General features: G+C 41.8%; 1 protein-coding gene across 1 annotated transcript in view; it reads left to right on the top strand.

Annotated features, from left to right (window-relative positions):
- SEZ6L (seizure related 6 homolog like) overlaps window positions 1–25,806 on the top strand; it is a 781,385-nt gene that overhangs the window by 57,624 nt on the left and 697,955 nt on the right. The window lies entirely within an intron of this gene.

Raw genomic sequence — 25,806 nt, 5'->3', positions numbered from 1 at the left:
AGGGCCCTAGGAGGGGGGTAATGTTAGGAGTTGAGTTTCCTCTGCTGCACAGGGGGAATCTCGATCCGTCTCCGCTGCGGTCTCCCATTCTCCTCCAGCCGCAGTGGAGTCTGCTCAGCAGGGACGTCGCTCCCAGTGTCTTGCTCGCTCTCACTCTGTACAGAGAGTTACTGCTGCTTCTTCAGCTCCTGCCATTAAAGTCAGTGCTGGTCAGCGGCGAGCGGACTTCCATGGGACTAAGTCCTTGTTTGCGCACACTGAGCATGCCCAGAGCAAGATCTCCCGTTGGAGATCGAGGGTCATGTGCTCTGGCTCTGCAGCGCATTCCATTGGTCCTCTTGGCAGGCCCTGGAAGGGCAAAGTTTCTGTGGCCACTTCCTGTCCTGCAATTATATAAACTGTGCATGACCGCACGGCCATGCGCTAGTGTACAATTGAATACGTGTGTTTGTTGTGAGTGCAAGTCGTTCATTAAATACCCCTACCCTATTGTATGACTGTTCGCGTATGGAGTATGGCTGCTATCTAGCGCCTGACAAATCACTCAACGTGTAACACACGTATCAGCGTCTATTGCTGTGACCGCCAGTGCAGCGCCACGCGCCAGTAGTGCGCTTCCTGACCCACGTCTGGGTGCTTAGTGGTGCCTGCCAGCACGGCACAGTTCGCACTTCGGTGCTCTAATTATAAGAGTTGCCTAACACACCCTGTTGCGGTGCTGTGCCAGCAAGTGGTCTAATCGGACTTCAATCCTAGTTGGGGTTAAGTTCGCTGACTGCTTGCTTGCCTTCTATGTGCGGTACCGCGATCCTGTGACGCAACAGGATCGCTTCCTTCACGTTGGGTGAAGTTTAACCCACGCGAGTATACTTATGAGTACCGCCATATAGTCCGTCATTACTCAGCAGCAGGTTCCATCTCTGCACGGTGGACCCCGGGCTACGAACGCACCGTACACTATGAGTCTTATTATTTGGTGCGTTCCGCTAGCCCTAACAACCAGTAGTCAGTATACATTAATTTATTATATCTCCTCCAAGTATACTCCTTGAGAAAGCCGCTGGGCGAAATGTACATTGGAGTCACAGGAGCCACTGGTTACTGACCACTGGTATACATTAATTTATTACTGGTGCATCATTAGCATAATTTTATCTCAGTGGCCTATGACTTATTTTAGAAATGGCTTTCATAACAGCTACCTAAAATGTAGATTATACGAGGAGTAAACATTTCTAGCCAGGAAATTTCAGTCTGTCATAACAGACAAAGTACATGCTTATAATTAACAAGTTTTCCCAGCTGTGAGTATGGCCTAGAAAAAAATAGGGTACTTCAAAGCAACCAAAATAGTTTAAAATATAATTAATAATAATAGGTAAAAAATGAACATTTAAGAAATCAAGAAAAATGCAAGAATAGAAAAAAGAGGGATAGGGGACTCAAAAATTTAATAGCTGCTACATAGTAAAGGTAGGACTATGTCCACACATATGATGTACTCAATGCCCATATTCATGGAGAGACCACAGTGTGAAAACGGAATAAATTACCCAGATGGTACAATGCCGATCAAATCGTTAAAGTGCTAAATGCTCAATGAAAATACATCCAATCAATAATAATAAAATGAATTAGACAACTAGTGTCATCAAAAAAAGTCAGTTTATGAAAAGACCTGATCAGTTCTGAAACCAACAAAAACCAATTAATACTGTCCTTTTAGAAATTATTTGTATGATTTTGCAGTGGCTGAGATGCATCATAGCATTATGCATAGTCACTTGTCATAACAGCATAGTGCATTTGTGCCTGTCAGCCATTTGCAAACAACCATAACACAGGTAAAATATGTAATTTGCTAAACAAAAGTGTAGAGACAGACTTACTGTATTCCCACTAGTATATAATTAAAACCGCTTGAACACTGAATTTCCCTCGGACCATCAATAGGGGGCACAATGCTCCTTTACCTGGATCCTAGTAGCGTGCAGAGATTATCTAAGTTCAGTCCCTCTGCCCCAATGTGCACGTTTTGCCCTGCTTCTTCAGGGGGTGTGTCCAGGGAAGAGAGCGTCCGGGGCTTAAATGTCACTAAGAGCCAATGAAAATAAGGGAGTGTAATCATGTGATGACACACCTCCCTTGAGCATGCGTTGGTATGGCGCTGTTCCAGTGAAAGATCCGGGAGCGCGGTCATGAGAGAAAAATCAGCAAAACTGAACATTTTGCAGTGGTCTCTTAATTTGTGACAGATCTGTATATAGACGGAGGAGACACGAAAGTAGATGATGGGTGGATGAAGGGTCAAAAAAAGTTAAATGGGATGGGGTCTGGAAAAGCTGGTTGAATACATATCAAGGGAGCATGTACATAGCACAAAGTAATAGTCAGAATAAATATCAGTACACGGTATCCATATGTGATTTATATTTGTCTTATCTGTTTTTCTTGTGATTTTGATAATAAATACTATTTTTTTATCTTTACCTGTGGTTTGTTGCTACTATTTTCTTCTATGTTTTCATTATTAGCATTATTATGGGTGACAACGCTGAAGTGAGGCCAAGGACATTATATAATATTTTTATAATATTTTCCATTCCACTGCTTTATTTAATCATGTCATATGTCCGTAAGAACTGGCATTGCGTTGTTTTAGCATCATTTTAGCTCAGTGGTCTATGACTTATTTTAGAAATGGCAGTCATGACAGCTGTCTAAGGTGTAAATTATACAAAGAGTAAACAATTCTAACCAGGAAATTTCATCCAATCTTAGCAGCCAAATCTCATGCTTGAAGTAAGTCCCAAGAGTAAAACCCAACAATCCAACCAAGCGAGGACTTGTATGCACCTGAAAGGGTAAGCCTTCTCTAAAAGCCCTCATAAACAAAAGAATTTTGGTTGGTAACACTCATAGTCACTGCTTATTATCATGAGACCAAAAATGCAGAATAATGAAAACAAAAAATTAAACAAGTAATTGTCCATTGGGAACATTGGGAACAAAGCATTGAAACTGCAAAATTGAAACAGTCTGATGTAAGAAAGCACAACATTTTTTTATGTTAAACATGCCACAATATTGTAAAAAAAGAGTCAAAAATTACTACTGTCACTACCATCTCTGAATTCTAGTAAACTTTTTGTATATACTCTATGGTTCTGTGAACTGTGGGGCAGATATAAAATTATCAGTCCGACACTTAGAAAAAACCCTAATCAAGATCAGTATGAAGACACATTTCATTCTAATGCGGTCATTAGGGGACAAAAATAAGCTGCAGTGCCAAGAATGCAAAATTCATTAGGATCTTGTTTGGTTTAAATTAAACAATACATCTGAAATCTGAAATAAAACATATCTGAATGTACAGTACACATTAACGATGATTGCAGTCTAGACATTGCTCACATTACAATACCAGTAACAAAAATTACAAATTAATATTTCAAAGGAGAAAAAATAGTGTCATAATGGTCATAAATGTGTGAGAAAAAAATAAAAATAAGATTATAGCGGATATTCAAGCAGAGCTTGTAAGAATATAGAAAATCAATGGTGAAATGAATTTGCACAGAGCATTTAGGTGTAACTCCCAAGTCAATAGCTATCATTAAAGTCAATGATGCCATAACTGTACAGCTATACATAAGAACATGTTCAACACCATTGAACCATTTTCCCGAGGGAGGCAGAATTTATTTCAGCTATAAGGGTGAAGAAAAGATTCATTTTTTTCCTAAATATGTTTAAAGTGTTGATTAGAGATGAGCAGATCTTTTGAAATTCAAATATGTTAGCTTCACCCAATTTTCCCCCAAAATTTTGACACACTGCAAACAAATTCAATACTTCAGCCTGAAATTACCCAGTACAGAAGTGTATAACACTCTAAGGGCTCATACTCACTTGCGCTAAACTCGGATGAGTCTCGCCCGGCAATACTGTACCCGGCGCTGCTGCTGGCACTCAGATCGGAGCATGCGGCCACATAGGAATACATGCGGCTCCTCTGTGCCAGGTGCAGTGCCAGGTATTGTCACGTGAGACACATCCGAGTTTCGTGCAAGTGAGTATGAGCCCTAAGGTCTCCTATAAGTGTATACTCTATTCATCTCTTTAAAGCAAACATGTCCTTATTATGGTCCAAGTGAACTCAACCTATGAAAAACAGATGATAAGCAGGTGGCGTCAACAGCCCGATTAACACCACTGTAGGAACAAACTTTCTATTCTACTTTTGTAAAAATGGTACCAAAAATTATTACAGGCTGCTATATTTGGGTGGGGTGTATGTATCATATATTGAACTTTTACAAAAAGGAAGTGTGCAAAAAGATAACTTTTTTTTACAAAACTTGCTTTGCCAGCTAGACTGTTGTGTTTACATTTCTGGAATACAGAGATTTTTCTTTTGTCTTTTTTTTTTAAAGGCTAGAAAAATGCAAAATAATTTTGCTTATAGCTTGCCCATCTGACAAGCCAGGAAGCAAACTTTGACACACAAGCCTTGGCTTCAGTAATTTTCTCTAGCAGCAAAATTAGGACAAAGAGGTCTTAAACCACCATCCTTGTTTGCAGAGATCGAAGAATATAAAACATTTTTTATTAATGCGCTGTACTGCAGTACCTCACAAATCAATTTATAATCACACTGACTCTGTAGCTCATGAACTTCCCTATCACCAGAATCTCAGTAGTCACAAACTGAGCCTACAACTCCCATTTTCATTGTTCTTCAACACTGCAGTAGTACACCACAATCAGAGTAAACCCTTTCTATCCCTATTTGTAATAAGGTGATAGATACTCTTGACTAGACATGAGCAAACTTGGCCAGAAAACATTTGACAATCTCAAATTTGGCACGAATGTAGCACATTCATGTTCGGACACCCGAGCGTTTTTCCTCAAAGTTGGCAAAATTCGGTCAAAGATCGGTTAATGATCATGTTTCCACTAATGCTTTTGTTTTGACTTTGTCTAGGATAGTGGTGCTGTATAATGAGCGGGGGATGTGTTTTGTGAGGAGATGGGGTGTGTCTAGGTCACAGAAGCGGCAGAGTGTTATTTTTTTATAACTTAATGTGTGTACATTCTAGCAGACAATCAGGGGCCCAGAAACCATCCACAACGTCATGACACAAGGTCTTCTCTGATTGGCTACTGAAGTCAGATATCCCTGTCAATATAAAAAAGAGGACATCTTGTTTTGCTGTCACCATTTTGTCAGTGTAACAGTGTAGAGAAACCGATCCTGCTGCAGTTCTAACTAGATTGTGCTAAAACTGTGTTGCAGTCACGAGTCCCCTTTTGCAAATCCAAATTGTTTGTGCAAAAACTTTGTCGCATTCAGGAATCAGAAGGCCCATCTGCTCATCAAAATCATTTGTCCATATATTGAGGTTCAGCCAGAAGGCCCTATTTGCTAATCCAAACCATTTGGGCTAAAACTGTGTTGCAGTGAGGAATCGGTAAGCAACATTTGCTCATCAAAATTTAGGTCTAAGATTGTTGTTCAGGCACACTATCTAAGAAAAATAGTACTGGAGCACAATTTAAATAGTCTGCATGAAAAGGTAGTGATCCCAGAGGAAGATGGGGAAGCAGAGGAGAATGCGGAAGGGATAACAATATCTCTAAGTTTCGGACTGTCGTCGCACCGGTGGGTGCCATAAGAGTGTGGATTGCAGAGATCGCAGGGGCTCATAATACCAAACTGTCAGTGAAGGTGCAGGAGCCAAGGAACAAATGGAGGAGCATGAGAGGGAACAGGTGATGGGCATGCAACAGTCAGGCAATGAAGAGGATGATCCCCTCTCTGTTTTCCGTGGTTGGCATGAGTATACGGAGGAAGCAATGTTACCCTGCCACCAACTCATCATGTACTTGGACCTCATGGAAGTGTACGACATATGAGCACCTTCTTGCTGCACTACCTTCAACATGTTGCTTATATTCTTAGTGTTAGAAATAGTGCTGACTTCTGGGTTGCCACTCCGTTAATTGTATGGTACAAGAGTAAATTTTGCCAGATGCTTTCCCCCTGTAAAGAGACATGCACATGTTGAAGTAGTGAAACATCCTTGTAGACAACCTTAAGAGCGTTTTTTCCTAAGATAGCAGTGAGGCACACACAGTGTGCATTGCAGTTCTAGACTTCCAACCCCAGAAACATCAAGGCATCACCACAAAACACTAGCAGCAGCATTGTAAGTGGCATAAGCAATTTCTGTGAATCATTTCACACATTTTTTAGACCAGCCCGTGCAGCAGCAGAACAGAGTACAAGTCTGACACGTTGTGAACGACTGGAGAGGATGGTGCAGAAGTATCTCGAGCTCAATATCAATGCCAGGAGGAATTTGGACCCTTTTGCATTTTGGTCTTCAAAAATGGAATAGTGGCATGAGCTTGCCTGTCACGCCTTGGAGGTTTTGCCATGCCCAGCAGCCAGTGTTCAGCACTGTTGGTGGTATCCTGACTGATATGTGCATCCGGCTATCCCCTGAATGCATAGACCACCTAACAAGTCATGGATCTCCAATGACTTTTGCACCCCAGCCGCAGACTGGGCAGACTGGGCGATGGTGTCGTTTTTATTGACATGCATTGATATTGTGTTACTGCAGTCTGTGACATCTTTGTTGTGGCTTCTCGAATTTGGGTCTCCATCTGGTGGGTTGCCTGTTGTGGAAGGTGTGTCAGAGGCCTATTAAACTGTTTCTACTGTGTGGAAATTGATGCCACTTTACTGGTATGTGACAATAATTTTTTGAAATGTGGAGACTCCAAGTTGGTTCTCCATCTAGTGGGTTGCCTGTGGTGGAAGGTGTGTCAGCGTCCTATTATACTGTTTCTACTCTGTGGAAATTGATGCCACTTTGCTGGCGTGTGACAGTAATTTTTTCAAATGTGGATAATCCAACTTGGGTCCATTTCATGTGTGCTGCCTATAGCAGTAGGGTTCCCATACAGGCTGGTCTGCATTTACTTTCACACAATTACTTGTGTTATAATTTAGAGTTGAGCGAATTTTTCTAAATTCAGTTCTGATTACTATAGTCGGCGAATATTATTTTTGCATTATTTGCCATACACAGCCGAGCATCATTGGAGTCAATGGGAGTAGAAATTACCGAATATTATTATTATTATTTATTATTATAGCGCCATTTATTCCATGGCGCTTTACATGTGAGGAGGGGAATATGTTCGTAACCAATCATCAAACATAAATTCGACATGAATAGGGTACCAATTTGGCACTAATTCAGATTTGGCGACTGATTCCAAACATATTCACTCAACTCTAGTTATAATCGTTAATTCTTTTTAACAATAGTACTCTATGAAACTGATGTTTGTGCCTCCTGAGTGTGGCTGGAAAAAAAATGTTAACTTTTGCATGAGGTATCAGGGCTCCCAGTAAAGAAGGCTACACCACTTACACCAGGTCCTAAATGAAACTTCAATTCAGAGCTCTATATGCTGGCTCAGACCCTGATATCTGATATCTCATTAATGGCCCATGGCTGACTGTTGCTGAGCCATTAGCAAATTTCTACTGTGGGTCGAATGATGCCACTTTTCCTGGTGTCTGCCCCTAATTTGACGTGTTTGGGAAGCTTTTTCTCACCCCTTATAGTGTTGTGCATACATTTGGTTTTGCCTCCCAATGAATTTAATGGGGCTCAGGTATGTTCATTGAACTGTTCGGCAAACATCAGAAGGATCGCTCATCTCTACTCTTGACCATGTGATGTGTTAGCTGCAAAGCATTATGGGGAAGCCAACATGTCCACCTGACATCATGAGCACAATCTCTGTCTGATAATGTTTCCATGCACTGATTTCCCGTTGAGCTTGTGATTAGCTTGTGCTCATTAATATCAGCTAATGTAAGCAAAATGAACTGCAGTGTAAAGCTTAGCGAAGGGACAGGTAATTCACTGTACCTCAACTATAGCCACCGATTATAGCTGTGCTCTAATCCAGCTGCAAGCTTCAGAAAAGTTGACTACAATTGAAGTAAATTATTAGCAGTTAAGCAGTTGCAATTTCACCTTGATAAAATGGCATTGAAAAGTCAGTATGTGAGAATATACTATGCAAATGTATGTAATGTGAATTTCATATGCATGGAGAAATAATTAGGCAAAATAGGAATAATTAGACAATATTTAAATGATGATAAAGGCAATATGCAAATGCAAGTTAAAATGGAATATGTTAAGGCTTTTGTTTTATGTGCCAACTGAGATATAAAATTTATGAAATACTATATTTTGCCTTTTGGAAGATTTGAACAATAAAAGTTCTGGCAATCAGCAGCTTTATTCTTTAGGGTATGTTCACACGTTCCTGATTTCCATCCTTTTTTTTTCAGGACTGTTTTTTAAAAAACTGCAGCTCTTGACAGAAAACGCAGGTCCTTTTTTTGGTCCTTTTTTGTCCTTTTTTGATGCGTTTTTTGATCCTTTTTTTGATCCTTTTTTTATGCAGTTTTCTATGCAGAGTCTGTGTGTTTTCTAGGAAGTTTTTTAGGGTTAAAATGGCTGAAAATACCCTAACCCTACCCCTAACCCTAACCCTACCCCTAACCCTACCCCTAACCCTACCCCTAACCCTAACCCTACCCTAACCCTAACCCTACCCCTCACCCTACCCCTAACCCTATTCTAACCTTTAGTGGAAAAAATAAAATTCTTAATTTTTTTTTATTGTCCCTACCTATGGGGGTGACAAAGGGGGGGGGGGGTGTCATTTACTATTTTTTTTTATTTTGATCACTGAGATATAACCTATCTCAGTGATCAAAATGCACTTTGGAATGAATCTGCCGGCCGGCAGATTCGGCGGGCGCACTGCGCATGCGCCCGCCATTTTGCAAGATGGCGGCGCCCAGGACGAAGACGGCCGGACGGACGCCGGGACGCCGGGTAAGTATAAGGGGGGGAGATTAGGGCACGGGGGGGCATCGGAGCACTGGGGGGGCATCGGAGCACGAGGCGGTGGGATTGGAGCACGGGGGGGCAGCCACACTCCGCCCACGCAATTCCGCCCGCTTCCCCGCACTTCCTGCTGCAGCGGTTCGGCACCACAAACCGCAGTAGAACCCGCAGATATTTTTTTCATCTGCGGGTTTTACTGCGGGTTTGACCTCACAATGGAGGTCAATGGGTGCAGAACCGCTGCGGCTCCGAAAAAAGAAGTGACATGGTACTTCTTTTTTCCCGCAGCTATTCAGCGCGGTTTTTTTTTTTGATTTTCCGCATTGTGGGCACAGCAGTTCCTGTTTTCCATAGGGTACAATGTAATGTACCCTGCATGGAAAACAGCTGCGGACCCGCAGCGGGAAAATCGCGGCAATTCCGCAAGAAAAAAAGGATCGTGTGAACATGGCCTAATTGTTCAGATCTACCATTGCGCTCCACATTGATTAATAATATGGGGTTACTAGGACCTCAAATTTGCTTACCCTCATAACTCCATTAAAGTTTGTAATCGGAATCAGCATGTCAGGAGGGACACAGACAAAAGCTGGCCTCCTTACCCCACAGGTTTCACCCCTGCCATAGACCACATTATTCCAAACGGTTACAAGGTCAAAAGTGCCCAGATTTTACACCTATTACTTTGCTGTCTCTTTTTTTTTGCCTTTTTAAAATCTGACATAGGTTTCAATGATATAGGTCTTTTAATTTAGTTCTAATTTTTATGATCTTTACCATAATAAAGTTGTAATGTTCAACTCCTGCACTGGGACCCTCCTAGTGATGTTTGTGCCTCATCTCCCAACTCTCGCATAATATTGTTCTATCACATGAGCACTCTATGTGACTGCAGACTTGTGAATCCTCACATCGCACGCAGCACGCACTGTTAGAATTATCCAGTGCCTGGCGGTTATGTGACTGAAAGTTTGTAATACATATACTCCCAGTCACATTACCAATAGACATAAACGGCCTTGCTCAATACAAGTGAATTGAGCAAGGCCTTTCACGTCTAGTCGGAATGTGGCCTGGAGTATGCATATTGCATACCTGAGGACACATGACCAAACGGTCTCACGTGTAGTATTGGAGAATCACAGTGTGAACTCGGGGAGATGTTAACACTGCAGCCCACTAGTAGCCACTGAATGCCTGCAGCATTAACATGACATAACAATGTGCTCGGCGACCCACTGCCATGATGCCAGAATGGCACCAATGTAGGAGAGGAATATAACGTTTTTTATTTTACTCTGGAGACAACAGCACTTTAAATGGGCTGTCCACTTATTGGACAACATCTTCTAAAGTATAGCCCATCCTTGCTTGAGACCGTTATTTAAGTAAAGGAAAAATATAGGGCTCAATAGGATACTTTACTTTTATTAGGGTATCCAATAGTGATTCTAAAGAGATCTCAGTGCAGACAGATCTCTCATAATGGAAGTAGTAAAGATAATATTGTAATAGGTGTTGACTGTGAGCCCATCTGCTTCATCTATAGACTATATAGCTTCAATTTTGAGTTCTGAAAGTTGTCCTCTATGTGCATTATTGGCACTGCAAGGGACACGAGGACAGTTTCATCATTCTGGATTTTCTCTTACATACATATGTATAAGTGGGTGGACATGTTTGTGTGGAGCTAATCCATGGTGTTAATAATAGTAATATTTGTCTGAAGCAGTGAAGATGTTGCTTACTTAAGCCCCCAATATACATTAGACTATGAGCTACATAGACTATATGGTAATTATAAACTTTACTTGTTAAACTAAGAGAGATTAATCATGTATCTGCTGGAAGGTGCTGTATCCATTTCAGTATCTGAGAATAAGAGAAGAGAATTGTATATGTGGCAGTTTATCAATCAAAAGAAAACAATTGCTAGTGTGGTTAGCGCCACGTAATAAATGCAGTAACCATAGCAACTACTACAAGACCCTCACAATTGTCCTCTAAGTCACTCACCTGATGCTTGTTTGACAAATCCAAAGGATAGAACACAAATCTTATTACTAAAAGAAAGGAAGGAGCGGAAGAGCATGTGTGGAGGGGTTAGCGAGCATGTTGTAAGAGTGGAGCACAGTTTTAGAATACATTTGCCTAGAATACTAAACTACAAGCCCTTTTTTACATATTATTTTGATTTCTTATTTATCACTTATAATTTTTTATTTCTCCAAAGTAAGCTAGATTATAACTTTAAAAAAAAAACAGCTGTGCACCTCCTACATTCAATGCTATGATTACACTGTTAAAGGGACTCTGTCACCTGAATTTGGAGGGAACAATTTTCAGCCATAGGGGCGGGATTTTCGGGTGTTTGATTCACCCTTTCCTTACCCGCTGGCTGCATGCTGGCTGCAATATTGGATTGAAATTCATTCTTTGTCCTCCATAGTACACGCCTGTGCAAGGCAACAAAGGCAAGGCAGGTAAGGAAAGGGTGAATCAAACACCCGAAAACCCCGCCCTTATGGCTGAAAATTGTGTGTTGTTGCAATGGAGAGCATCCGGAATCCGGAGACAGAGCTGATACATCAAACAAGGGTCATCATACAGGGTTTGCTTACCTGGTGTTAGTCATGTATCAGATAATAAGTTAAAACAGCCCACACCAGTCTTACAGGAATAAACATATCAAAACTGGCAATATCATAGAAGGACACAGTTCAGCAGGTCCAAATGAACTTTTGTAGATTCTAAATTGCTAAAAACCTGTCTTGTGTATTTTGCCTATATTTTCTCTTTGTTTTCATAAATACAGTACAGAGCAAAAGTTTGGACACACCTTTTCATTTAAAGATTTTTCTGTATTTTCATGACTATGAAAATTGTACATTCACGCTGAAGGTATCAAAACTGTGAATTAACACATGTGGAATTATAGACTTAACAAAAAAGTGTGAAACAACTGAAATGACGTCTTATATTCTAGGTTCTTTAAAGTAGCCACCTTTTGCTTTGATGACTGCTTTGCACAATCTTGGCATTCTCTTGATGAGCTTCAAGAGGTAGTCACCGGAAATGGTCTTCCAACAATCTTGAAGGAGTTCCCAGAGATGCTTAGCACTTGTTGGCCCTTTTGCCTTCACTCTGCGGTCCAGCTCACCCCAAACCATCTCGATTGGGTTCAGGTCTGGTGACTGTGGAGGCCAGGTCATCTGGCGTAGCACCCCATCACTCTCCTTCTTGGTCAAATAGCCCTTACACAGCCTGGGGGTGTGTTTGGGGTCATTGTACTGTTGAAAAATAAATGATGGTACAACTAAACGCAAACCAGATGGAATAGCATGCCGCTGCAAGATGCTGTGGTAGCCATGCTGGATCAGTATGCCTTCAATTTTGAATAAATCCCCAACAGTGTCACCAGCAAAGCACCCCCACACCATCACACCTCCTCCTCCATGCTTCACGGTGGGAACCAGGTATGTAGAGTCCATCCGTTCACCTTTTCTGCGTTGCACAAAGACACAGTGGTTGGAACCAAAGATCTCAAATTTGGACTCATCAGACCAAAGCACAGATTTCCACTGGTCTAATGTCCATTCCTTGTGTTCTTTAGCCCAAACAAGTCCCTTCTGCTTGTTACCTGTCCTTAGCAGGGGTTTCTTTGCAGCTATTTTATCATGGAGGTCTGCTGCACAAAGTCTCCTCTTAACAGTTGTTGTAGAGATGTGTTTGCTGCTAGAACTCTGTGTGGCATTGACCTGGTCTCTAATCTGAGCTGCTGTTAACCTGCGATTTCTGAGGCTGGTGACTCGGATAAACTTATCCTCAGAAGCAGAGGTTACTCTTGGTCTTCCTTTCCTGGGGCGGTCCTCAAGTGAGCCAGTTTCTTTGCAGCGCTTGATGGTTTTTGCCACTGTTCTTGGGGACACTTTCAAAGTTTGCCCAATTTTTCGGACTGACTGACCTTCATTTCTTAAAGTAATGATGACCACTCATTTTTCTTTACTTAGCTGCTTTTTCCTTGCCATAATACAAATTTTAACAGTCTATTCAGTAGGACTACCAGCTGTGTATCCATCAGACTTCTGCTCAACACAACTGATGGTCCCAACCACATTGATAAAGCAAGAAATCCCACTTATTAAACCTGACACCTGTGAATTGAAAACCATGCCCGGTGATTACCTCTTGAAGCTCATCAAGAGAATGCCAAGAGTGTGCAAAGCAGTCATCAAAGCAAAAGGTGGCTACTTTGAAGAACCTAGAATATAAGACATAATTTCAGTTGTTTCACACTTTTTTGCTAAGTATATAATTCCACATTTATTAATTCATAGTTTTGATGCCGTCAGTGTGAATGTACAATGTTCTTATGCATGAAAATACAGAAAAATCTTTAAATGAGAAGGTGTGTCCAAACTTTTAGTCTGTACTATGTATGGTTCAATTTGTATCGCTCCTTCTCTTCCTGGGGCATGCCAATCATTGGTAACGCTGTATCTTTGGCTTTGTTAGATTCAGAAAAAGTGGTTCTCTGTGGAGATAAAAAAATTGTAACCTATAAAGATGAGACGTCCAGTCCACTTCTATTATCTTTGCAACACTTGCAATTCAGTGTAGTAGCAGATGCTCCTCACTGCTCACCTCCAGTTTAGGACAATACGTTACACACCAATGTGCAGATCCTTGACGTGAGTAACAGACAGTCTGAGAAGTGGGGGCCTGGAGGGTATGTGGCCTGCCTCACCCCTCAACTTGTTGTAGCCCTATGATAATGTTTCCTTCGCTACAAGGCTACTAGAGGGAGAAGGCCATGCCCCTCCCCTTGGACTGCATTATCAGGGCACTGATGTGACAGGAGCTGCTCCTCACCGCTCACTCCTCAATTTGGAGCCTTATAGCAGAGTGCAACTCAACGCTGTTACTATCAGTAAGTCTCATGATAATTGCTGTTTCTCTGCAGAGAACAAGAGGCATGGCCACGCATCCTATTCTCAGGCTGGCTGTTACAGCGGAAGCTGCACACTGGTGTCTGATATATTGTCCCAGACGGGAGGGGGGGGCAGTGAGGAGTAGCTACTGTCAAAGTTAATTACAAGTGTTATAAAGATAATAGAAGTGCACTGGGAATCTTATCTTTACAGTTTATGAGTGCAGGGACACTATTGTTTTTATTTCCCCAGAGTACCCCTTTAATTTCTGTTTTCCGCTGAGTTTCTTTCTTTACATTCAAAAGAAACTCCACTCTTCATCTGCTTAACATATAGATTCCTTCTGTTAGGCTCCCTAGTTGGCTCCTCAAAGCCCAAAGCGCAGGTGGGCCCACAGGCAAGAGAAACATGTAGCAGAGGTCCTGAACACTGCAGACAGGTAGCAAATGTCTTGGAGACCACAGACAGGTAGCAGAGATCCTGGAGACCACAGACAGGTACTGGACAGGTCAGTGTGCCCAGACAAACTAAGAGTCTTAATACAAAGACACCATTGTGTGTCTTGGTAGGCCTTATATAGGCTTAAGTAGATGATCACGTGGGAGCATGCCAGACTTCTTGCAAAGCCCGACATGCATCACAAGAATATTTAGGAGACCCGGGTGAAGGGAGCAGAGCCCAGACCTAAGACAGGTTATAACATCTTTCTAACCAGCTTTCCTCCTGGTCACAATTCCTGGCAATCATCATGTTTGCGTTTACGACAACACATCGGTGAAACTCCTGCTATTACTCAACTTGGACTTTTTAATTTCTAATAGGTTCATACTTTACTAAAGAGCACCAAAATTTCACCACTTTAAATAAGAACACTGGTAGCATGCCCATCACTAAAGTACTACAAAAACTCTAAGCATTTCTTCAACCTGCCATGATGACCTCAGTCACCATTGACATGGAGTCCAATTTTGTCAGATAACAGGAAGCAGCTGTACCACCTTCCATTAATATGAAAACACTATAGATGAGCAAATCAATTTGCAGGATTTGAGTCCAGCAGCTATATCAGTCTGTGTTAGACCTTAGATGGAAGCTATGCAAACCACCTACTACCTGCTGGCCATCTTCTTCTGATTAGTAGGCCCGGCGTCACATTATGCAAGTGTCATGCCACTACGATGACCTCACACTGTGCCTTCAAATCAGAAGAGGCATTGGGATTCTGGCAGGTAGGAGTTGGTTTATAGGGCTCCCATCTGGTGGCCACAGAATACTGATGTAGCTGCTGGACCAAAAGTCCTGTGAATCTGAACCATCATCTTTAAGATGCTCCACACAGTTTGCATACAGCAATATACAATGAATGGTATTGTAACAACATTAAAGTCAAATTAATAAAATTGTCAGGAATTTTTCAGATCTTCACAAAGTGACCAATATTAAACTTAAAGTGAACCTGTTATTAGGTTTGACTGATATGAGATAAGACCACCACCTTTCAGGCCTTCTTGCATTGCTTGGATGACGCATCCCTATGTCATCCACACAGTCTTCCCGGTATCTCACTCCTGCGCAGGTGTACTTCTCTTCCCTGCCTAGCGCAGAGTAAAGTTCTGCAGTGCCCATGCATTGGGGCTTTTTGACCTTTCCAAGCACCTGCTCACTGCAGTACTTTGCTCTGCCCTTGTCAAGGCAGAGAAGAACACCTGCGCAGGAGCCTGATGTCAGGGAGACTGTGTGGATGATGTAGGGTCATGTCATCCACACAAAGCAAGAAGGAGGACAGCATCCAAGAAGAAGGGAGGTGCCAGACCAAGAACAGCGACACCCCTCACACCAAACTGCCCCGCAGGTGAGTATAATAAAAGGTCTTTTTCTTGTCTTTCAGGTCGGGTTGGGGGCATAAATACAGCAATATAGAATTCTGTATATCAGGCCTGAAAGGAGGTGGACTTATCTCATATCGGAAAAAACCGGGTGACCTGTTCTCTTTAATTACCATAACAATTATCAACTTGTGTGACGCCCAGTCAATGTAACTCATAGTGGTATATATTTAACTGGAAAGGCTGAAGGCTAGTCCTGTGGAGCACGTACCTGGGGAACCTGTGGTTAATGTTACAAGGTGGCCTGTCACATTAGAAGGTCACCTGAGACAAGAAATTGCCTTTGGCAAAGAAGCAACTAAGTAGTGATGGAATAGGATAGGAACCATGGTGGTGGCAATGCACAGGCACTGTCATCGTAGCCGAAAGCAAGAAACAAAATGGAAGGCAGAAGCAAGGTCAGATGTTTCAATAACATCAGATGTTTCAATAATATCAGACAGTAAGAGCCAGGTAAAGGAATAAGAAAATGAATATATGAAATCAGAAAACAGAAAAGCTCGGTCACGAAGTGCAGATGAAATCCGCCCTTATTTAGGATGTGCTATTTTTGTTAATTTACAACATATTTCATAGATGCATAGAGAAATGGTCACAGCCTTTCAGGCTTTGCAGTCTGTTATTGCTGTGTGGACCATGTTTGTCATGAAATATATATTATATAGTGAAACAATGAGGTTTTGTGGATGGGGATATTTCTCATTTTACAATGAAACCAATGCTATGAACTCATATGCAATGTTTGATTAGAGGTGGAGAGGAAACATTATCTTCTCGTTCTCACTGCAAAATTGCTATAATTTAATCAACACTTGTGAGATAGCAGATGTCAATGTCATTAATATAGTTAGAATGTAAAGGACAAGCACAGGATTTTGGAAAGAGGGAAATCCAAAACGTAAATTAAATAGTCAAATGGACAGAACATAGTGTATATTCTCCTGAATTAATATGTTGATACAAAGCAATAGGCAAGTAGTAGTGTATCATGGTGCATTATCCTGCTTGATGAAGCTGCCATTAGGGATATTAGGGAGTAATTTAAGTTAGGTTTAGGTAGGTGGTATATGCCAAAGGAAAATCCTCATGAATGCCAGGAACAAAGGTTCCCCAGCAGGTCATAGGCCACGACAACACAACCTCCCTCTTCACCACAGTACATACTGTATATACTCGAGTATAAGCCAAGATTTTCAGGCCATTTTTGGGGGCTGAAAGTCCCCCTCTCAGCTTATACTCGAGTCATACCCAGGGGAGGGGGAGCGGGGGCTGTCTAATTATACTCACCTGCTCCTGGCGCGGTCCCTGGCTCCCTAGCTTGTTCCTGTAGTGAGCGGTCACATGGTACTGCTCATTACAGTAATGAATATGCGGCTCCACCTCCCATAAGGGTGGAGCCACATATTCATTACTGTAATGAGCGGTAACAGTGACCGCTCACTACAGGATATGGGGCTCACTATATGGGGCAAGTGTCTGTATAGAGCATCTTATGGGGCCACGACGCTTGTGCAGCACTATATGGGGCAAGTGTCTGTATGGAGCATCTATGGGGCCATAACATTTGTGAGAGCACTATATTTGGCAAGTGTCTGTATGGAGCATCTTATGGGGCCATAACGATTGTGCAGCATTATATAGGGCAAGCGTCTGTATAGAGCATCTTATGGGGCCATAACGTTTGTGCAGCAGTATATGGGGCAAGTGTCTGTATAGAGCATCTTATGGGGCCATAACGTTTGTGCAGCACTATATGGGGCAAGTGTCTGTATTGAGCGTCTTATGGGGCCATAACGTTTGTGCAGCACTATATGGGGCAAGTGTCTGTATAGAGCATCTTATGGGGCCATAACATTTGTGCAGCACTATATGGGGCAAGTGTCTGTATAGAGCATCTTATGGGGCCATAACGTTTGTGCAGCACTATATGGGGCAAGTGTCTGTATAGAGCGTCTTATGGGGCCATAACGATTTTGCAGCATTATACAGTATAGGGCAAGCGTCTGTATAGAGCATCTTATGGGGCCATAACGTTTGTGCAGCACTATATGGGGCAAGTGTCTGTATAGAGCATCTTATGGGGCCATAACTTTTGTGCAGCACTATATGGGGCAAGTGTCTGTATAGAGCGTCTTATGGGGCCATAACTTTTGTGCAGCACTATATGGGGCAAGTGTCTGTATAGAGCGTCTTATGGGGCCATAACTTTTGTGCAGCACTATATGGAGCAAGTGTCTGTATAGAGCATCTTATGGGGCCATAATGTTTGTGCAGCATTATATAGGGCAAGTGTCTGTACAGAGCATCTTATGGGGCCATAAAGCATATAATTTTATTTTTATCAAATGGATAAAAACCTCAACCAATATACATAATCAAAGCAGATGTAAAGGTACCTCCGATCTAAAAACAGATCTCGTGTAAAATACACTGATGCCTATATGTTGACACCTATATAATGAGTGTGCCACGAGTGGCTTTATACCATATATATCAACATAAAGGTCATATATAATATGTATATGTATATTGGTTGAGGTTTTTATCCATTTGATATAAATAAAATTATATGCTTTTGAACTTAAACATTTTGTAGCCCGTCTAATACTTTTTTGGGGGGGCCTTTGTGTGTCGATTATAGCTGAATGTGTTCTTGTTGTAAACTGGTTAATGGACTAATATGTATACCAATGCCAGAAACTTGTCTGAGCATTCTCTATGTACCATCATGGCTTTTTTTTAACAAATTAACAATAATATGGAACAAAGCATTGAAGATGGTATTGTATTAATTATTGCCGCTATCTGTAACATTTGTTTATTTGCAAGATAGTAATGAAGTACTATTGTAGCAGTACCCTCACACCTATGGCCTTGTAATTGATTCACTGGTTGTCCATCACTGAACCGATTTTGGTAGGTACTAACTACTGCCTATCAGACCCATTACACAACAATTGGCCCTGACATCCTGTAATCCCAGTCTGGCACTTGTAAAAGTCTCTTACATCCTAACGCTTACTCATTTTCCTTGTTTCCGGAAAATGAACTTCAAAACCTTTCACTTTTCTGAGAATCATTTCTTAAATACAGTAAGAAGAAAATTTCTTCAGATATTGTACACTACAGCATCCTGCTGGCAAAGCGCTGTATATCTCCAAGCAGTGTCATGCTGGCACGGGCTATTCTTTTCTTAGCTAATCGTATGTTCTTTGACTTTTTTTTATTCTACCGTTGGAACAATGAAAACACATCTCTAAACATTTGATCTGCTTACATCGTGTTTAGCCTCTATTGTGTATTCGGTCTTACAAGACCCTAGGTGTGCAGATTAGATCATGATGGCTGTAAGAGCTGTCATTAATCTGAGTGATAGTGAGACCTATTTTGTCAGAGTTTTTGATGCATTTCTCTAATAGTATGGACAATTCATAAACAGGCACAAGCTCCATGTTAGATCCTACCAAGCAGTTATTTTACTCCTCTCCTAAAAAGACATCAAGATACACGTGATAGCTCCTACTTTTATTGACCATCTGAAACCAACTGTTTGTAAATCTTGAAGAAACGAATGGGGGCATTAAAGTAATCGTTTCCACAGTTTTCCGCAATAACCACATGGAATAATGTAGAGATGTTAGTAGCAGCCCATTTCATATAATTTCATTAGTATGTGCTCAGTTTCATGCAGTAGAGCTATAAGCTGCTGTTTTAGTTTTGAAAACTTCAGTACAAACATTTTACAGCAGCCGCTGTTTGGGATGTAAATACTAGCTCAGTAAGCATATATTTTTATTTCCAAGTAAATGATGCTCTAAACTATTTCCAAGGAAATGATGCTCTAAACAACGATGCTGAAGAATGCTGATACTTTTGACTTGGAGCTGTAAGTTTGCTTTAATTGAGTAGAGCTGAATTTGATTCATTTTTGGACCATATACATTATTTACAAACTTAAACATTAAACATAGTTTTAATTTTGATTCCCTAAATCAATAGTACACTTGACAATAGACATCTTTCGTCTCCAAGACTGATTTTGTTCAAAATTCTCAATTCACTGGTAAAATCTGTATTCCGTGAAGACAGATTGTTACATTACTGAGGTAGGAGATGGCAGCTGCTACTTTTAACTTTCTATGTAGACGGGACGGGCAGGAGACGAGAAGAGCTCTGCTTCTAGTTCCTCCCCTCTGATGCTCACTTCTTCTCGATTGCTTATTAGTAGTGTTGAGCGATACCGTCCGATACTTGAAAGTATCGGTATCGGATAGTATCAGCCGATACCCAAAAAGTATCGGATATCGCCGATACCGATACCCGATACCAATACAAGTCAATGGGACACCAAGTATCGGAAGGTATCCTGATGGTTCCCAGGGTCTGAAGGAGAGGAAACTCTCCTTCAGGCCCTGGGATCCATATTAATGTGTAAAATAAAGAATTAAAATAAAAAATATTGATATAATTACCTCTCCGGAGGCCCCTGGACATCACCGCTGGTAACCGGCAGCCTTCTTTGCTTAAAATGAGCGCGTTTAGGACCTGAGAATGACGTCGCGGCTTCTGATTGGTCGCGTGCCGCTCATTTGACCACCACGCGACCAATCACAAGCCGCGACGTCATTCTCAGGTCCTAAATTCCTAGAATGAGGAGTTTAGGACCTGAGAATGACGTCGCGGCTTCTGATTGGTCGCGTGGCGGTCACATGAGCGGCACGCGACCAATCAGAAGCCGTGATGTCATGGAAGTCCCTAAACGCGCTCATTTTAAACAAAGAAGGCTGCCGGTTACCAGCGGTGATGTCCAGGGGCCTCCGGAGAGGTGAGCATATCAATATTTTTTATTTTTATTCTTTATTTTACACATTAATATGGATCCGATACCGATTCCCGATACCACAAAAGTATCGGAACTCGGTATCGGAATTCCGATACCGCAAGTATTGGCCGATACCCGATACTTGCGATATCGGAATGCTCAACACTACTTATTAGTGATGAGTGAGTATACTTGTTGCTCGGGTTTTTCCGAGCACGCTCAGGTGACCTCCGAGTATTTATGACTGCTCGGAGATTTAGTTTTCATAGCGGCAGCTGAATGCTTTAAAGCTATTAGCCAGGCTGAGTACATGTGGGGATTCCCTAGAAACCAGGCAACCCCCACATGTACTCAGACTGACTAGTACTTGTAAATCACACAGCTGCTGCAATGAAAACTAAATCTCTGAGCAGTCATAAATACTCGGAGGTCATCCAAGCATGCTCGGGAAAACCCGAGCAACCAGTACACTCGCTCATCACTATTACTTATACATCTGAAGGTAGGACAGCGACACAAGCGCTGATTGATTGCAGGGCTCACATGATATAAAAACCTCAGGTGAGCCCCAGGAATTTCAATTGTTGGAATGACGACGGCATATAAGGTGACTATAAGTATTATTATTTATTATTATTTATTTATATAGCACCATTAATTCCATAGTGCTGTACATTAGACAGGGTTACATCAAAATACAAATATCACTTACAGTAAACAAAACTAACAATGACAGACTGATACAGAGGGGAGATGACCCTGCCCTTGTGGGCTTACATTCTACAGGATTGTGAGGAAGGAGACAGTAGGTCAGGAGTTGCAGTAGCTCCGATGGTGTTGAGGTGGTCATGTGGTCATTACAGGTTGTAAGCTTCTTTGAAGAGATGGGTTTTCAGGTTCCATTTGAAGGTTCGAAATGTGGTGGATAACCGAACGTGTTGGGGCACAGAATTCCAGATGATGGGGGATATCCGGGAGAGGTCTTGGAGGCGATTGGGTGAGGAGCGAAAAAGCATGGAGGAGTGGAGGTCTTGGGAGGACCGGAGATTACGTGAGGGAAGATATTATTGAGAGATTAGTATGGAAATATATACGGAGGAGAAAGGTTATGGATGGCTTTGTAGGTCAGTGTTAGTAGTTTAAACTGGATAAGGCTGGGAAATTGGGAGCCAGTGAAGGGATTTGCAAAGAGGTGAAGCAGGAGTGTAGCGAGGAGAGAGATTAATTAGTTGTGCAGCAGAATTAAGGATGGACTGGAGGGGTATGAGAGTGTTAGAGGGTAGGCCACAAAGGAGGATGTTGCCGTAGTTGAGGCGAGAGATGATTAGGCAGGCACAAGCATTTTGGTAGAGTGAGGGTTGAGGAAAGGATGGATTCAGGAAATATTTTTGAGCTGGAGGCGACAGGAGGTGGTGAGAGCTTGTATGTGTGGTTTAAAGGACAGGGCAAGTCAAGGGTTACTCTGAGGCAGAGGATTAGTGGGACAGGAGAAAGTGTGAATTCATTTATTGTGATAGATAGATCAGGTAGGGAAGGTGTGCGAGATGGGGGAAAGATAATTAGTTCGGTTTTGTCCACATTGAGTTTGAGGATGCCAGAGGAGAAGAAGGAGGATATGGCTGATAGCCACTCTGGGATTCTGGAGAGCAGAGAGGTGACATCTATGCCAGAGAGGTAGATCTGACTATCATCTGCATATAGATGGTCCTGGAAGCCATAGGACTTTATGAGTTGTCCCAGGCCAAGGGTATAGATTGAGAAGAGAAGAGGTCCTAGGACAGAGCCTTTAGGGACACCAACAGAGAGGGGGCAAGATGAAAAAGTAGTATATGGGAGTGGGAAACCCTAAATGTGCAGTTGGTGAGGTATGAGGAGATCCAGGATAGGGTAAGGTCTTTGACACCAAAGGAAGAGAGGATCTGTAGTAAGAGGCAGTGGTCAACAGTGTTGAAGGCAGAGGACAGATCTAGAAGGTGGAATATAGAGAATTGTCTGTTAGCTTTGGCTGTAAGTAAGTCGTTCATAAATGTGGTCAGTGCAGTCTCAGTGGAATGGTGGGGACGGAAGCCAGAGTGTTAGTGTTTATATCTTTACAGGGGAAACATTTAGATTGAGAAGGGGTTGTCCTAATAGTGGGCAACTCCATTAAAATGACAATAACTTTTTAAAGGTTCAAGAACACTATGAACTTGCAGATATAGGGTTTATTTCTATGCTAATAACATTATGGGGGTGACCGGAATAAATTGAACTGTATTTCTCCCAGGAGCTGCCGACTTTCAGTCATTTAGGTGTGCCAGGAGCATTACAGTCACTGTTCACAGCAGCTGTAAGCCCCATTCACTGCTTGACATCCGGCTTTACAGCGCACAGTTGTTTATCTAAGTGCAGGAGTGTGCTTGCAATTGCCAATTTTAGTGCCGTGAGATGTTAAAAACACACCAAACATCTGCATGACTGAAAGCTGATGGCTATCTGTAGCAATAAAGTTAATTTCCTCCCTGGTGTGTCACTTCAGTACTGCTGGATGGTAAACTCCATAACACTATTAACCTGCATATTAACCATATATCTGCAGGATAATAGTGTTATCGGACCTGACAGGTTCCCTTTAAAGTTCATGGAACACAATGAAAATGGGTAACACGGCACCCCAGCTATACATTCAGTTTATATTAAATCAATAATCACATGACTGTTTACAGCTTTATTTTGTTCCTGCCTTGTGAAAAAGACCTTCAACGAAGTTCCCAAATTTCCTCTTTTTGAGTGCGGACATTTCACATGTCCAATATTTAGTCCAAACTGGTCACGGATCTTTTGACCGTAACTCAACAGATGAATATATCTATGAGACCCATAACATGTTTGGACATCACAGTTCGAACTAAGACTATAATTGACAGACATATGAAATTGGAATGTCAGCAGGTATGTGTGCTTCTTATTCAATATGTTACTATATAGCTTCAATATGTTACTATATAGCTGCTAGCTGCCACAACATATCTGCTTTTATTTTTAATTTTTTTTTTTTTTTAACTTATATAGCACTATTACTTCCACAGCGATTTGTAGACATTATTGACACTGTCCCCATTGGCACTCACAATCTAAATTCCCTATCAGTCTTGTCTTGTCTTATCTTGTCTTTGGATTGTGGGAGGAAACCGGAGTATCCAAAGGAAGCCCACATAAACATGGGGAGAACATGCAAACTCCTTGCAGATATTGTCCTTGGTTGGATTTGAACTTAAGGCACCAGCGCTGCAAGGCTACAGTGCTGACCACTTAACCACCGTGCTGCCCTGATAAACATATTCTAAACTAAGCATTGCAAACCTGGATAGGAGTTTAGAGCTCACTGAGTATGCGCTGGCTGAGGCTAGTGATATGGAGGAGGGTGGAGGTTGGGAAGATTAGGACCCTTAAGTAGGTAGCTGGATAACTTTTAGACAAAGGGGTAGGTGGAAAAGTGCCACGGAGCCTAGTCTGATCTGGCACAACCTAGTAAATATGCCTGTTTGTCTGATATTAGGAATGCAAGCAAAGGACCTGGATCACTACAGCAGGACATTGCTCCTTGCATCCAGGAAAACAACAGCTGTAGGAAGGAGGGAATGAGGAGTGCAGCAAAGGCCAGACAGATGTTGGTGGTGTCAGTCTTTGCTGACAACACCATACTATGTAGGATATTAAATTCTGACCTTGACCTTGCAATATTGCAAAACAATCCAGATAAGATGACTGAATGGGCAAACACTTGGCAAATGAGGCTTAATGTAGATAAATGTAGAGTAATGCACCTAGGACAGAGTAATCCTATTGCTGCATATACATTAAATGGGAGTGTACTCGGGTCTACAGAACAGAAGAAGGATTTGGGTATTCTCGTTACAAGTAAGCTGAGCAGCAGTACTCAATGTCAAGAAGCAGCTGCAAAAGAAAACAAGATTTTAGGGTGTATTAAAAGAGATATAAAACCCCGCTATCACAACGTATTATTACCCCTTTATAAATCACTGGTGAGGCCACATCTAGAATATGGGATCCAGTTTTGGGCTCCAAATTTTAAAAAGGATATTCAGATGTTAGAGTCAATTCACAGACAGGCAACTAGATTATTACAAGGAATGGAAGGCCTCTCATATGATGAAAGGTTGGAAAAGTTGGGCTTGTTTAGATTAAAAAAAGACGCCTCATAGGAGTTCTCATTTACATGTATAAATATATGTGTGGCCAGTACATAACACTGGCACATGAATTATTCCTTCCAAAGACCATACTAAGGGCCAGGGGGCACTCATTACGGGTAGAAGAAAGGCAATTCCAACAGCTAAATAGGAAAGGGTTCTTCATAGTTAGAGCAGCCAGACTGTGGAATGCCCGACCGCAAGAGGTAGTAATGGCAGACAATATATGACAGCTTTTAAAAAAGGGCTGGACAATTTCCTCAATACACATAACATTGTGGGTTATAGTTAAATTATAGTGACAAAATGTATAATTGGTGAAGAAAGGTTGAACTTGATGGACCTATGTCTTTTTTCAACCTATGTAACTATGTAAAAATGGAAATGGTGGTGTATCCCAATCAATCTACTATATAAAGCTGAATGTGTGTGCGTGTGGTGTGTGTATGTGTGTATGTCCGGGATTGGCATCTGCACCGTCGCAGCTACAGCCACAAAATTTTGCACAGTCACACGTCTGGACCCCAAGAGCGTCATAGGCTATCTTGTGATGCGAAATTTTAACCCCGCGCGTTCCAATTCACCAAACAATTTTGCCCCTATCTACATAATGGGGAAAAAAGTGAAAGGAAAAGTGTTGGAGGCGTCGCAGCTACAGAAACAAAATTTTGCACAGTCACACGTCTGGACCCTGAGAGCGTCATAGGCTACGTTGTGAGGTGAAATTTTAACCCCGCGCGTTCCAATTCACCAAACAATTTTGCCCCTATCTACATAATGGGGAAAAAAGTGAAAGGAAAAGTGTTGGAGGCGTCGCAGCTACAGAAACAAAATTTTGCACAGTCACACGTCTGGACCCCAAGAGCGTCATAGGCTATCTTGTGATGCGAAATTTTAACCCCGCGCGTTCCAATTCACCAAACAATTTTGCCCCTATCTACATAATGGGGAAAAAAGTGAAAGGAAAAGTGTTGGAGGCGTCGCAGCTACAGAAACAAAATTTTGCACAGTCAC

Source organism: Ranitomeya imitator, chromosome 1 (assembly GCF_032444005.1).
Source record: "Ranitomeya imitator isolate aRanImi1 chromosome 1, aRanImi1.pri, whole genome shotgun sequence".
Classification (NCBI taxonomy): Eukaryota; Metazoa; Chordata; class Amphibia; order Anura; family Dendrobatidae; genus Ranitomeya; species Ranitomeya imitator.
This window is presented reverse-complemented; position numbering and strand designations above follow the sequence as displayed.